This window comes from Protopterus annectens, chromosome 15.part0 (genome assembly GCF_019279795.1).
Source record: "Protopterus annectens isolate FY-2018-M chromosome 15.part0, PAN1.0, whole genome shotgun sequence".
Classification (NCBI taxonomy): domain Eukaryota; kingdom Metazoa; phylum Chordata; order Ceratodontiformes; family Protopteridae; genus Protopterus; species Protopterus annectens.
In genome coordinates, this window is record NC_056749.1 from 604,786,012 (window position 1) to 604,799,931 (window position 13,920).

At 31.9% G+C, this 13,920-nt stretch overlaps 1 protein-coding gene across 1 annotated transcript in view; it reads left to right on the forward strand.

Annotated features, from left to right (window-relative positions):
* LOC122789860 (phosphatidylinositol 3,4,5-trisphosphate 5-phosphatase 2A-like) overlaps window positions 1-13,920 on the forward strand; it is a 1,099,782-nt gene that overhangs the window by 765,963 nt on the left and 319,899 nt on the right. The window lies entirely within an intron of this gene.

Genomic DNA, 13,920 nt, shown 5'->3' on the forward strand with positions numbered 1-13,920 from the left:
TCCATACTAATGCAAAATCTATTATTCTAGTGACTTTCTATGTTTATAAGAGCAACATTTAAAATATGTCATTGATTTTGCCCCTCCCCCCATTATTTTTGGCTTTGTCTAGAATTATTACACTAACAACTTGAGAGATATGCGAGTTCTAAAAGCAAATGGCTTAATATGTAATAGTAACTGCTAATATCTGTTCAACTCACAGCCCAGCATGTGCTATTGCATTTACAAAATTCCACGATGTTTTGGCTATTTAACTGTTTTTGGAAGTAACATCTTTTTGGTGTGATCCAACTGCATCTAGATTTTTTTGTCATGGCATTGAACAAACATACTGTTAAGTAATTGTTGGATCAAGTTCAGGGCATTAAACTTTTTTTCAGTGAAAGAATTTCACCCCAAATATCTTAGGTATACATGTTTTCTCATGGCCAATAGTGCATGTTTCTAACTGTTGTTTTTTAACCAATGGTGTGGTGCCCGCTTACTAAAAGAAAACCACTATATCTTTTGCCAAAGCAGACAAAACTCCTTCAGCATGGTTAAATAATACCTGATATCTACTTTTGAAGATTCAAGGTTAAACATTTAAGGCAATGGTTAAGATCATCTATGATATAGCGCTGTCCTTGGGCTTGAGACTATGTTAGTATACCTCTTAAGTAGTTTACTTTGTAATATTGACATTAGTTGGTCATTTCTAATAATTATATCCTTTCCTTTTATTATGCAGGTTATATATTTAGTACACCTTGTTAATTGTATCTATTGTATTTTGGTTTGCTAACTCTGGGTATTGTATTCAGTTAATTGACTCTGTCTCAATTGTTTTGATATTGTATACATGTACTATTGTACTTTTCTAGTGATATTATTGTCTGGGTCCCAATCGGAAGATTGACTCAACAGAAAGTTGAGCTTCATATGATCGAGACCATATGATCAACTTTCCAAAATGTTGAAACTTTTGAATGGAGATCGCTGTACAGTGGGGATCTGAATAACATGATGTGATATGAAATGCATTCCTAACTACTACAATGAGGAGGAAAATGAAGGAGACATTTCCTGTGGGGATATTATGGAGAAAATTCAAAAGGAGGCTGCAGAGACAATAATGAAGAGTAGTGGTGACATAGATCATTTATTTTTAAATAAAAGTCATTTTGTGACATATTTGAGACTGTTTTTTCAATGGAAAATTTTCTTGGAGAATATGAACATAATGAAAGACTATTACCCATGGAATCTTTATGTGATAAAAGCATTTAACGGAAACATAAAAGAAAATTCATGTACAATTCTGAACAGAGGTAGAAAGAAAGATTTTGAAGGGACATTTGAAAACTTTATGTAAAGAAGTACTGGACATTGCAAAGTTTTTTAATAAAATGGTTTATGGACTGGCAGTTGGGATAGTAATAACATGTTAAAAATAAAAAGAGAAACATTATACATATACCAAACATGCTAAATGTAGAAGGGAATAGGGGTGTCATAAAATACTGGGGACAATTCAAAACATGTTTTTTGTGGAAAAGAAGTACATTTGATAAGTAACTGTGATAAAGGAAAATGTATATTTGTGGAGAAATGTGAAATGATGCAAAAATATGAGATGAAATGTTATAACTGTTACAAAATTGGACATTTATGGATGGATCTTAAAAATAATAAGGAAAAAGAAAAAAGGAAGAGAAGAAAATGAACAATGAGAAGAAATTTTAGAAGTAGTAGAAATAAAAGACAAACAACATGAAAAATAATAAAGAAGACATAGACAAAAGCTCTGTAATAAGTGATGAAGAAGACATGCATTGGAAGATAGTAAAAGAAAAAAAGAATTATATTGGTAAAAAGGGTAAAAGACAGAAAGAGAAAATTTAAAGGGATAAGTGCAGAAAAAAGAAAGGAACGGATGAAAAATATATACTGTTAATTGTTGGGGATTGGTGTAATGCTTAAGGGGTTTGACTCACATACACAAGGTATAGCATTTGATTCTCTCCTTTGGGAGGGAAATTGGCTAATCATAGAATGTCTCATTCAGGTTACTAGTCTAGTAATTAGATATAAACATATGAAACTATAAACCTGTGGAAAAGGGAAAATGAAAAGTTTAGAGTGCTTTCTGTAAATGTGAGTAGTAGTAAGAATAATAGAGATTTTAGAGTGATGTAATACATGTGATATAGATGTAATTATATTAGAAGACACAAGAGTTTTAACAAATGAAGAAGGATGACAAACAGAGAAACCATGGGGAGGAAAGATAGTCTGGGATTTGGAAAATGAGAAATGTTCTGGAATACCTGTATTCCCTAATAATACAGTAAAGATGTTAGATGTAATTTCAGCCAAAAATTAACTGTTGTAGATTTAAAATAGAAAGAAAATAACTAGAATTATAACATTATATGTTTATACTAATTGTAAAGAAAGGGAAAGTTTATTTCATCAGATTTTAGTCTCTGTAATGATAAATATGAATGCTATAATAACAGGAGACTTTATCTGTGATTTAAAAGGCAAGCGTAAAAAGCAAGGAAATGATATAAAAATGTTGGAAGTTATAAGATGTGGTAAGTTAAAACTTTGGGTCAAAAATTCAAGGACCTACAAAAGGGGTATCTATAGAACTGAACTAGATTATTTTATAGTATCAGAAGGTTTAGTTATAGGAGAAGGGGAGGTAGCTGAAACACAATTTTCTGATCATCTTGCAGTAAGACTAGAGATAAACGAAAACATGGAATATATAAAAATAGGAAACTGAATAAAAAGAATAAATGAGAAAGCATGAAATGAAGAAGGAAAGAGATCAGTAATATAGTTATTGAAAGATCATATCATTATGAGAACATTTTATAAAAAAATGTCTGAATGGTGGATGATATTTACGAAAAAATATAAAAAATGTGTTTTACACTGGCAATATGATGAGAGAAATGTATAGAAAGAAAAATATAAAAGAACATATAATGATGCATTGAAAGATTTAGAACATAAAGATAGAAAGTATTTTGGCAAAAAAAAATATATGAATGAAATCAAGAAAAAATACAAGAATTGTTAGATAAAATATGCTTCACAAGGAAAAAGAGAAGTATTGAGTTACTTAGCCAGATTAGTAAAGGAAGATGGTAGTGTAATGAGAGAAATAAAAAGCATAAAAGGAGAAATAGAAAGAACTCAGGAAAAGATTACGAATAGTATAGTAAAATATGTACAAGAAATGTTTAAAGAAAAAAGGAGGCAGTGAATAAACATAGAAAGGAAAAATGTTTGCAGAAAAAGAAAATATGGAGATGGAAAAGGAGATTTCTTTATAAGATACAGATATTTATATATGTGTGTGTGTGTATATATATATATATATATATATATATATATATATATGTGTGTGTGTGTGTGTGTGTGTGTCTATGTATGTGGGTCCACTTTGAAATCTCAAAAGCTCAAAATCTTGAAATTCAAAAGACTGAGTCCAAAATCTCGACAGTTCAAAATACTGAAAACTCAAAATACTGAATCTCATAATATCGAAAAAACACAGTACACCAGCACTTACTATATTCCAGCACAACTACTTACAGAAGCATATTATTCTTCTCCAACTATAAGCAGGGGGACAAGCCCCTCACACCCCCTGCTAGTTTAATATATCAACTCTGAGACTGCATATCATTATGTGCTTCATGACTGCCTGTTGTAATCTTAGTTATGTTTCCTTTTAATTTGCTATACTTCAATATAACTCATTTTAGTGTAGTAAAGTGTGATCTCTGAGTTGATATATTTAAGTAACAGGGGATTTGGGGGGCACAGCCCTCACATGGTGGGTGCAGGGGGGCTTGCCCCCTGCTTATAGTTGGAGTAGAGTAATATGGTTTGTCTTTTATTGTTTCTTTATGTACCTATGCTGGAGTATAGTAAGTGTTGGTGTCCTGTATTTTTTTTTTGATATTATGAGATTCAGTATTTTGAATTTTCAGTATTTTTAACTTTCGATATTTTGGACTTGGTCTTTTGAATTTCAAGATTTTGAACTTTTGAGATTTGAAAGTGGACCCATGTATGTTTGCATGTATATATGTGTGTGTGTGTGTTTATATATATATATATATATATATATATATATATATCTAGAGAGAGAGAGAGATATTCTGCTGCATGATGAGATAGAATAGGGTATGAAATGTATAAAAGTTTAAGGGATTGGCAAAAAATATTTTTAAAGATTTTGAATGAATGGTTAAATGAAGGTTTTAAATATATACAAAATTTATAACTGGAATACTTAAATTCATATGGAAAAAGGCAGATAGAAGACAGTTAAAAAAACTGGGCACCAGTAGTATTGAATAATAATGACTTCAAGATCTTTATAAAAATAATACACAAAGTAAAATGGGAAATATTATGGAAGATAGTATATATAGTGGAAAGAGGAATTGTTTGGAATTACTAATGATAGAGAGATAGTGGACTATATTATGAATAGAAAATAAACAAAAACAATGATAGAAGACATTAATAAGACATTTGATACAATTGGATATTAAATTCTATGGGTAATAATTAACAAATATAAGTTAGAAAGATGTGAAATTATAAATGTCAGCATATAGTAATAATAAAGTAACAATACTTGTAAATAGTTGGTTAAGCTAAGATGTGCATATGAAGAGTGGTGCCCAGTGAGTTGTGATAGTGTGAGCATGCAAAATAAATTACAAAATGAAGGAGGTGGGGTATATAACACCTGAAAGGTTAAGAATTCCAGTTCTGTTAACATATACAAATGACTGTATAATATTTGCAAAAAAAAAAGTAATAATTTGCACAAATGAGTGCTTAGATGTGATAGGAATGTCTTTAAATAAAGAGCAGAATAAAGGTGTGGGTGATGTAGTACAGATAGGGATATATATTTTGCAGTGAATTAAATTTCTTTGTTAGGTATATAATTTGACAGTAAAAATGTAAGTAGAATTCAATTGGAAAAACAATAGAATAAATAAAACAAACCTGTCTTTTCATGAGAACATTAGAATTATCATTCAGAAAAAAAGGCTTATTTGATAAATTCAGTACTGATGGGAAAAATATCATACTTAGAAAGTGTATTTATGTTGCCAACAGTATTTGAAAAGGAATTATTGCAGATAATATTTCATTTATATGGTGTTCTAGATTAAACCCAATAAAAGGAGGAGTTTTATATGTAAATAAAGAGGAAGGAGGTTTACAGTTAATTAACCTGGTGATATGTGGTACTTCATTATATTTGTATGAAGTGTTAAAGTGGATAAATGAACAAGATGAAAGATTAGTAGTAAATTATATAAATAGAAATATGATAAATAATGGGCTATGGTAAAAAGAGTAAAAGAGAAAAAAAATTGTGTATAAATGAAGTAATAAAATGTTACCAAAAATATTTTTGTGAAAAATAAAATTTGATGATGTAGGAAAAGAAAGAAATGTAAGGTATAAGAATGCAATGATTAAATGTTACTTTGTAAAACCATGTGAAAATGTAATAGATAAACAAAAATAAAACTATAAAAATTATAAGCAAATGGTATAATCAGGAAGTAGAATATCACAATTTTTATGAAGACTGGTAATAAATAAATTACCTGTAAAAGGAAGTAGACCATATAAAAAGAAAAGTGTTAGAATATGTTTACGTTATCAAGATGAAGAAACTATTGAACATGTGTTTTTGAATTGTAAAAGAGTTTGAAAAAGTTATGGAGAAAACTATAAAACTATATAAAGAGGATTTTTTCAAAGATATAAAACAAGTGGATAAAATAAGCATGGATATTATTAAATTTTACAAGACTGGAAGTAAAGTATATGTTAACAAAATAAATAAAAAAGTTATTTTATGTCATATGGGTTATATGGAATGAAGGAATAAATTAAGTTATGTTTAATGGTAAATGGATTGTTGCAACAATATTAAGTAAATTCAGATGGTGTTTAAGAGAAAAGGAGCGGGGTCTAATAGAGATGAAAATTTAGTATAATTGTGAGAAAAATTATAAATATGTGTAAATATATCTGTACATTTGTAAATGTTTGTAAATATGTTGTAAATGAGTTTTTTTAATATTACTAAAGGACCAGTGCACTTTTCAATAGGTGGGGTCTTTTTCATTCACATGAGCTAACACCAGCTCAAGGAGATAGGACCTTGGTTTAACACCTCATCTAAAGGGCATCATACTCATGAGTGCAGCACCCCCATACTGTACCACAGTATCAACATTCTATCTATCTGGTGTGGGAACAGAACCCACAGCCTTTTACACCAAAACTGAGTGTTCTGCCTGCTGTGGAACTGACACTGAAATATTCTACAAGTGGCATTATTTGCAGTCTGTACTTTCATAAGTAAATAATTTAGAATTGCCTGGTCTACTCTTAAGCTACTTTGATGTAAAAGAGTACATGAATGGTCAAGCTGGCATAATGTCTGGTATGTATAAACTTGGGAGGCAAAAACTGTTATTCAGGAAGTTATCACAAAATGTTTTCAGGAGTGCAACTACACTTATTATTACCATTAAGTTCATCCATACTTTACCACTTACTGAAATATACCTCATGTGTATATAAACTTTGATTTTTGCTCTTTTATTGAATGTTCTCTGGTGACATTGTGGTGGACCATATTTGCAGCTAATCAGTGCTTGTGCTCTATATCTGTTATAGAATCCCCTTGGCTGGAGAATGTTGGGGTTTCGGATAGGCTAAACATGCTTTTTATTGAGAATTATACTCTTATTTCCATTAATAGCTGGTGCAGCTATATATAAATGTACAGGTTTAGTACTGGTATCTTCAAATATGAACAGGCAATTTAACACTCTTTTGGATATTGCCTTCTTGATTATAACATCAAATCTACATTTGTTTGTGCCATTAAAACTCAGAAAATTGAGTTTATGTGTGACTCTTCGATTTACAATTTAAAAGTATGCATTTTTCATTTTGTTTTCCTTCCAGGCTCTGTTAGTGGGGACACAGGACGTTATGTTAACTTAAGCAAATAATGCTTTACTTGTTTGAAGCACTCTTTCTTTATTACAATACTTTTTAAATTTTAAATTCAATAAAGTATTGCTGTAAATCTCATCCATGGTTTGTCCAGAAACCCATACATATTGTGAACCAACTCTACTTAACATCCTGATTTTATTGAGCATTTATTTGATCAATGTGTGTGTTTTAGAATAGTTTCCACTATCTAACAATATAGCTGAATACTCTTTTTTCTGTTTTTTTCTTTCTTGTGATATAACAGTGTAATCAAGGCCTGTCTAGAAAACTTTCTGTTGCTGACTCTGACTGTTGGGCTTGGAGGATGCAACAATTTCAGTTATAAAAGCTGCCCTTGGTGAGGAACATAATTACAGATTTTGGGGAAAAATATGTTTTACTGTTAATTTCATTTTTGTGCATTTTTGTTAGTTATAAGCTTATATTATGATGAACACAACAACTCTACAGCTAGTTATGATCTGGCCCTTGGGGAAGATTTTTTTTTTCCTTCAGACTAACTATCAAGGCATCTCTGCAGTCCTCTCAGCTGTCTTTATATTATAGGAACTTATCTATTTTTAGGCCTGATTCACCCCTGCACGACACACCTATTTGTGGAGGTATGGCACTATTTTTAGGCTTAATCTACTCCTTCACACAATTTTCTGAATCCTCCTTATGAGACATGTTTTTGAAGCTGTCTAGTGCAAAGAAAACAATACTATATGACCAACATACTAGTAGCACAAATAATTTAAAGAGTAAAGAAAAACATATACCATCTTCCTTTTTCAGAAGTAAAAATAAATGACCTTGTGTGGCAGAATTTTAGTGCATAGTTCATTTAAAGTCTACATATTTTACAAAGTATCTTTGATAATATGCTTACATTTTTCCATAATGTTTATCAGTCTGTCTTTAAACATATTTCTGTGTAGTGTCCCACATCTGTCTTGGAATCAAAAAGTGTTGTGCGTGATTTGGTATACATATGTTATGCTAATTAGATTTCCAGATTTTTTGCTGAATGCACCTACATTTAAATTACCTTTGTAACTATCTCCAGTATCTGCAGGCTTAGAGCTATGCATCTCTGTGATACTATCTTTGGCTGGAATTTCATATAATCACTTAATACATTTCAGCATGACTTGTATCCTAACTTCAGTAGTTTGTGTGATATTTGTTTTGTAGTGGAACAACCCCTTTCTTGTATAATTTTATTATTTGTGGTATACAACTCTTACAAGACTCTCATTAATCAAATGTCATTAAAATTGTATATCAACAGCATGCACTGCTTCCCAAATAAAACTTTTAAGGCATGTAATCTGTAATATGGATACAGTTATCTGTTGTATGCAAGAAACTTGTATGATATCTTCTCAGTCTGAATCAATAAATAAGAAGTGGTGGCAAACATATCTATAGTGGGTAATTCAACTAATAGCTGCAGAGTAAGGATCCTTTAGAAATTATAAGGTAGCTAAGATCATCTTAACAGATATAGTTTCATATATTGCTTTCATGTGGCCTTTACTAAATTGCTAGCCATAGCCTCAATGTATGCATCATGTCAGGAACAGTCATATTTTTTTCCATCAAATTTCACATGTTATTGAAAAGTTCATGAATTATTGGTTTATAATAGTCATGGAGTGGGACCTTACCTTGTGTAATCCATGGGATGAAAGTGATCCTTGAATATCATTTAGCAATAAGGATTTATCTCTTCTTAAAATGTAGTGCTCGCTTATGACTTACTGGATCTCTGCAGGCTTTGCTTCCCAGAGGAAAAAGCCTTTACATTTTCTCAGGCCTTTATAATACATGGTCACACACAGACTTCTTAATTTCTTAATTTCATTTTTATTACCTTCCTTTTATTTTGATTTTGATCACGATCCTAAAGCATTTCTAGATGAATCGTTAATCTGTTGGAGCTTTAGCCCTTCCGATATTGTATGTTCTTTTATGAACTGGAAATACAACTCAACCTCTTGTAAGGAATTGCAGCTATCATAAAAAAGTGGGTGCTGAATTTAAACACTTCATGCTTAATGAGTCTGCTTCTCAGTATTTTAAGATAGTAAGTTGATTTCCTTAAAATGTATGATCAAAGGGCATTCAATAAGTCTGTAAGAAACTGAATCCAATAAATTACAGTTCTTGAGGAGTAAATGGTACCCAAAGATCTTTGACATAAAATTCACCAATCTAATCTTTTACATTGTTGGATTTACAGAAGAAGTTGAAATCTTTATATATAGTGAATCTATTTTGCAAAAGTTGCATTGATCATTAAAACTGCTACACCCAGTGATTACAGTGCGTCACATACAGAGAAACACAAAGTCATAAAATACCAGGATTTGCAGGCAGAAATCAGACCAATGTGGAGAAGAATACCCAGACACTTCCAATAGTAGTAGGAGCAATGGGCTTCATTTAAAAATAATTTACAGCTGTATTTAGATGTGCTATGTGTAACTCTATATGAATTGCAGAGCGAATCAATTCTGGGCACATTGCGGGTACTGCGAAGAACATCTTTGGCTAACATCAAAGACTGAAACAATAGTAATTTCACAAACTTTAATTATGGGGGTTGATTTCTGTCATGGTATTAGAAACTCAAAAGTCTTGGAGAAATTAAACTGAAATGACTATATAATGCATGTTAAATATTTGAAATGGGATAGTTTCCCCTGTAATCTGTTAGTCTGTCAAGACTCAAATATCCTAGTAATAACATTATGCCTACTGTGCAAAACAGTTATTTTATTTCACAAGAGCTTGATATATGAAAAGGATTTCAGCATGGTTATTATAAAATGTTAATTGCCCTCATGTCTACTTATTTACTCTCAAATATAAAAATAATAAAAACGCTGCACCAGTAGTCCCAGCCAAATGTTTATTCACCACAGTTTTAGCACTTTCTTTTCAAAACTTAGGAACTTCATCAGATGATATAGATAATTTGTTAAACACATGTAACCCCAATCCTATCCCATCTAATATTTTGTTAAAGTTAGGTATTCCTTTTATGAAAATAAAATAGAAAAGGTAATATGAAAATGCCAACCAGAAAATGTCTCAGGATATGATGGATGTATTCCTACTTTCTACAAAAAATTCAGATATGTACTGCTTCCAATTTAATCAACTATATAATCAAGCATGTTCCATTAGAAATAAAATTCTTTATCTAAACCAATCAAGGACAATTTTCATATTAAAACCCAATTCTGGTCATATGTTAATAAAGGCTTACTGACCTGTTTCATTTATCATTGAGAGTAATTTTAGCTAGAAACTGTTACTCCACAGTATGTGTAAGTGTGGTGTTACTTCAAAATATTAGAGTATAACAAGATTTTGGACTTTTGAAATGCTAATTCTTGTTGTTCTCCATTGTCTCATATATATTTCTATAAAAAAATAATACAGAGGATTTAACAAGGTTGCAAGATTTGCTACTAATCCATTATATTTGCTCAGTAAACCCACATTTGCTTTCATCAGTCACTTTCTAGGCAATGAAACCAAATAGCTTTTATTTTAGTCTGTATAAGATGCAATCCAAGTACATCTGTTATATATCACTAGAACCATACTTCATTTTTAGGACAAATGTTTTTGTTTATTTTAAGAGCAAGCCTACATTGTCAATATTTTAGGTTCTACAAGTGTTCCACATGGTGTATTCCCATTAACTGTCTTTCAGATAGTTTATGTAGTCACCAAAATATAATAGGTATAGGTAATGCTCCAAAAGGTAGTTATATGTAAACAGGATTTTTAAGTAGTTTTTGTCATCTAAAATCATCTCCTGGTAAGAATGATTCATATACTGTTCAAAAAATTTCTAACACCTGTCAACAAAGCAAACAGGTCTTTCACTGGGGTATAATTCCAAAGAGCAATGCATTATCATCAGCTAACCTTCTGCATCCACAACCTAATGTAGTTTTGTTTTAGATACCATAGGAGTAGCCCATTCAAAAATATTTTGTAAGAGTAACATTTTCTTATTTTAACAATTTGTTTATTTATTGGCATGCATACTATATCATTGATCTGGGCCTGGAATAATCCAGCTACAGGAACTATTAGAACATGAATACTATGAGTAGAGTATTGTAAGCTGCAACACCCCTGCACTGGCCCAGTAATCAAGGAGCCTCAGTCCTCACCACCGGCAACAGCTAGAGGATGTACACATTGGGAGGATGGCAAGTACACACACAGTGAAGTACAGTTTCCCTTAAGGGCACACAGAGACCACAGTCAAGCTCGGGCTGTTTTCTCCGTCTTTCTCCAGATCCCCAATAAGACTCCCCACTGGCACAGCTAAAGGGTTGAGATCTCAGATGAGTGATCAAGGCAAAACCTCCAACACCCTCTCTGTCCAACCAGTGTTTCTTGTCCCTTTCCAAGTAGCTGACAACACAAACACTTTGAGATTTGATTTGTATACAAACACACATACACACCTGTTAAAGTCTGGCACAGGTTTACTAGCTAGGCTCCCTTCTGCCCAGACTATAAGTTAGTTATTATTGCCACCAACCATTCTTGTCAGCTACTCTAGGCCCATAACAAAGGGTTTCCAATCCTACTGTGTAATGTTACTAATAACTCAAATGGTAGTTTTGACCAAGCGCCAGGCTATTAGGAGTAGCCTGTACAGTGTCACCAAATACATATGCAGGTACACTTAAGAGCTTAAATATGTCTCACAAATATCAGCCACAAAGATAGGTTTAAATATATTTAATAATAATAAATTAAAGAACAAGACAATACTCAGTCACTCAACACAGCAACTTCAGAGTTCAAAATCACAGAAAATACTAAAACATCTAAACTAATCTTTACTATATTTTTACCTATATCAAAAAGAGATACTATTCCCTAAATATTACTACTTACAGACAAACAAGTGCAGATGGTGATGAGTGGATGTTTCCAGGTCAAAGACAAAATCCAAAATGTACAGTCTTTCTCTGAGAGACTTCTTAAATTAATATCAAGCATTACTGCTGGGCCAGCTTGGATGACGTCACTCTTTGTCACCTGACTTCATTTCCCAGACTAAGCAGAAACTTAACAGAATTTAACATCTCTGTGTTAAAAATAAAATATCTCTAGAACTGTGCAGCTGCTAGGAAGTCATAAAGCAATAAAATGCTTTTTCATTTTAAACCTAGTAATTACTTATCTCCAAGACAATACAAAAACTTCTAGCTCTAGACATTGTGTCTGCTACTGAACTGAAACTGAGAGATAGCATCTTTTGTTTATATACCAGCTGTAAAGTAACTTAACCTCAGCTATTCATAAGTTTTGCAAGTTAATCTTCTGTGTTCCAGCAGGGTAGGCTATGTTTACATTCTTGAAGCTCAGTACATAACATACAGTTTTGTATAAATCATATTAATATTCACAAATGACATAGAATTATTTACAAAAATTCCAGATAGCTGGGCTGGCAGCATGACATGAGCGTTTGTATTCCCTGATAGAATAATATGGTTACTTAAGAGAATATAAGAAAGGTTGGGAGTAAGAACAGAGGTGGGAGGGTTCCTCTCTGACAAGTTGGGTATGAGCAATGTAACCAAGCAGGAGTATACTATTTCCCTTTTGTTATTTACTTTACATTTAGAGCCACTGGCAAAGAAAATAGGTGACTCACAAGTTCAAAAATGTAATTACTATGATAATCAAGAAAAGTTGGCATTATTTAAGATGGTATCTTTTTGTACTCAGTTTATCCAGAAAAAGGCATTTTAGTGTTATGGAATGTTTTGAGACAATTTCAGGTATTTTCAGAATATAAAATTAATGAAGATAAAGGCTTTAGTGGAAAACTATGTACCACATATTAATTGGTACAGCAATACCCATATTTATAGGGTCATCATAAGATGGAGTATTTAGGAGTATGGATTAAAAGGGCTTCTATTATGGCAGCTAAGGATATGTGGGAAGAGACTAAATAAGATATGATAAAAAACTGTGGAAATGGAAGCTCTTGATTATGGATATGGATACTAAGATACAAACAATGAAAATGTTTTTAGTTTGTTTAGTTTTATATGCAGGTCATAAGCATTTTTATCAATCAGAGGAAAAGTTGCAGATAATAATTAATAAAAAGAAGAATGGAATTATTTGGGAGGGGATGAGGGCAAGAGTTCAGTGGAATAAGTTGATCCTCCCTATAGAACAAGGTGGTTTAGGATTGCCTGATTTGAATGGATACTTTAGTGGTATGTAGGTAAGGCCATATATAATGGAAAGAGATGATGAAATGGGGAGAGGAGAAAGTAGGATTTTGGATAAAAATCCTTAATGATAATAATAACAATCACACAGAATGTTATATTCAAAAAAGTTGCAGAACGTATTCTAAGAAGTAACCTATCGTGAGTAGAGAAAGACGATTTAGCAGCAGAGATGGCTGTGAGTAGGGGAACAGAAACTAGGCAAGAGGGGGCTGGAATTTTTAGGGAGAAAATTGGCGAAATACAAAGTTATTGGGAGCAAACAACTAGTGAAGGAAAGGTAACGGAGTGGAATGAAAAGGGGATAAGGAAGAAAAGGCACCTTTGGTAGAAGTTTTAGTTGAGTCTAGAAAAAAGCTGCTGGTAAAAAAGGACAATTAGCATTGTATATAAAATATTCCATTATAACTATTACAATCAATCAGAGGAGATTTGAAAAAATTGGGAGGAGAAACTAGAAGTGCAATTTACAAAGAAAGAATGGGAGGATGTTTGTATGACTTCCAAGTTAGCAACAAAGCCCATGTAGCTTAGGATTTTTGTGTGGAAGTGTTTGCATAGATAT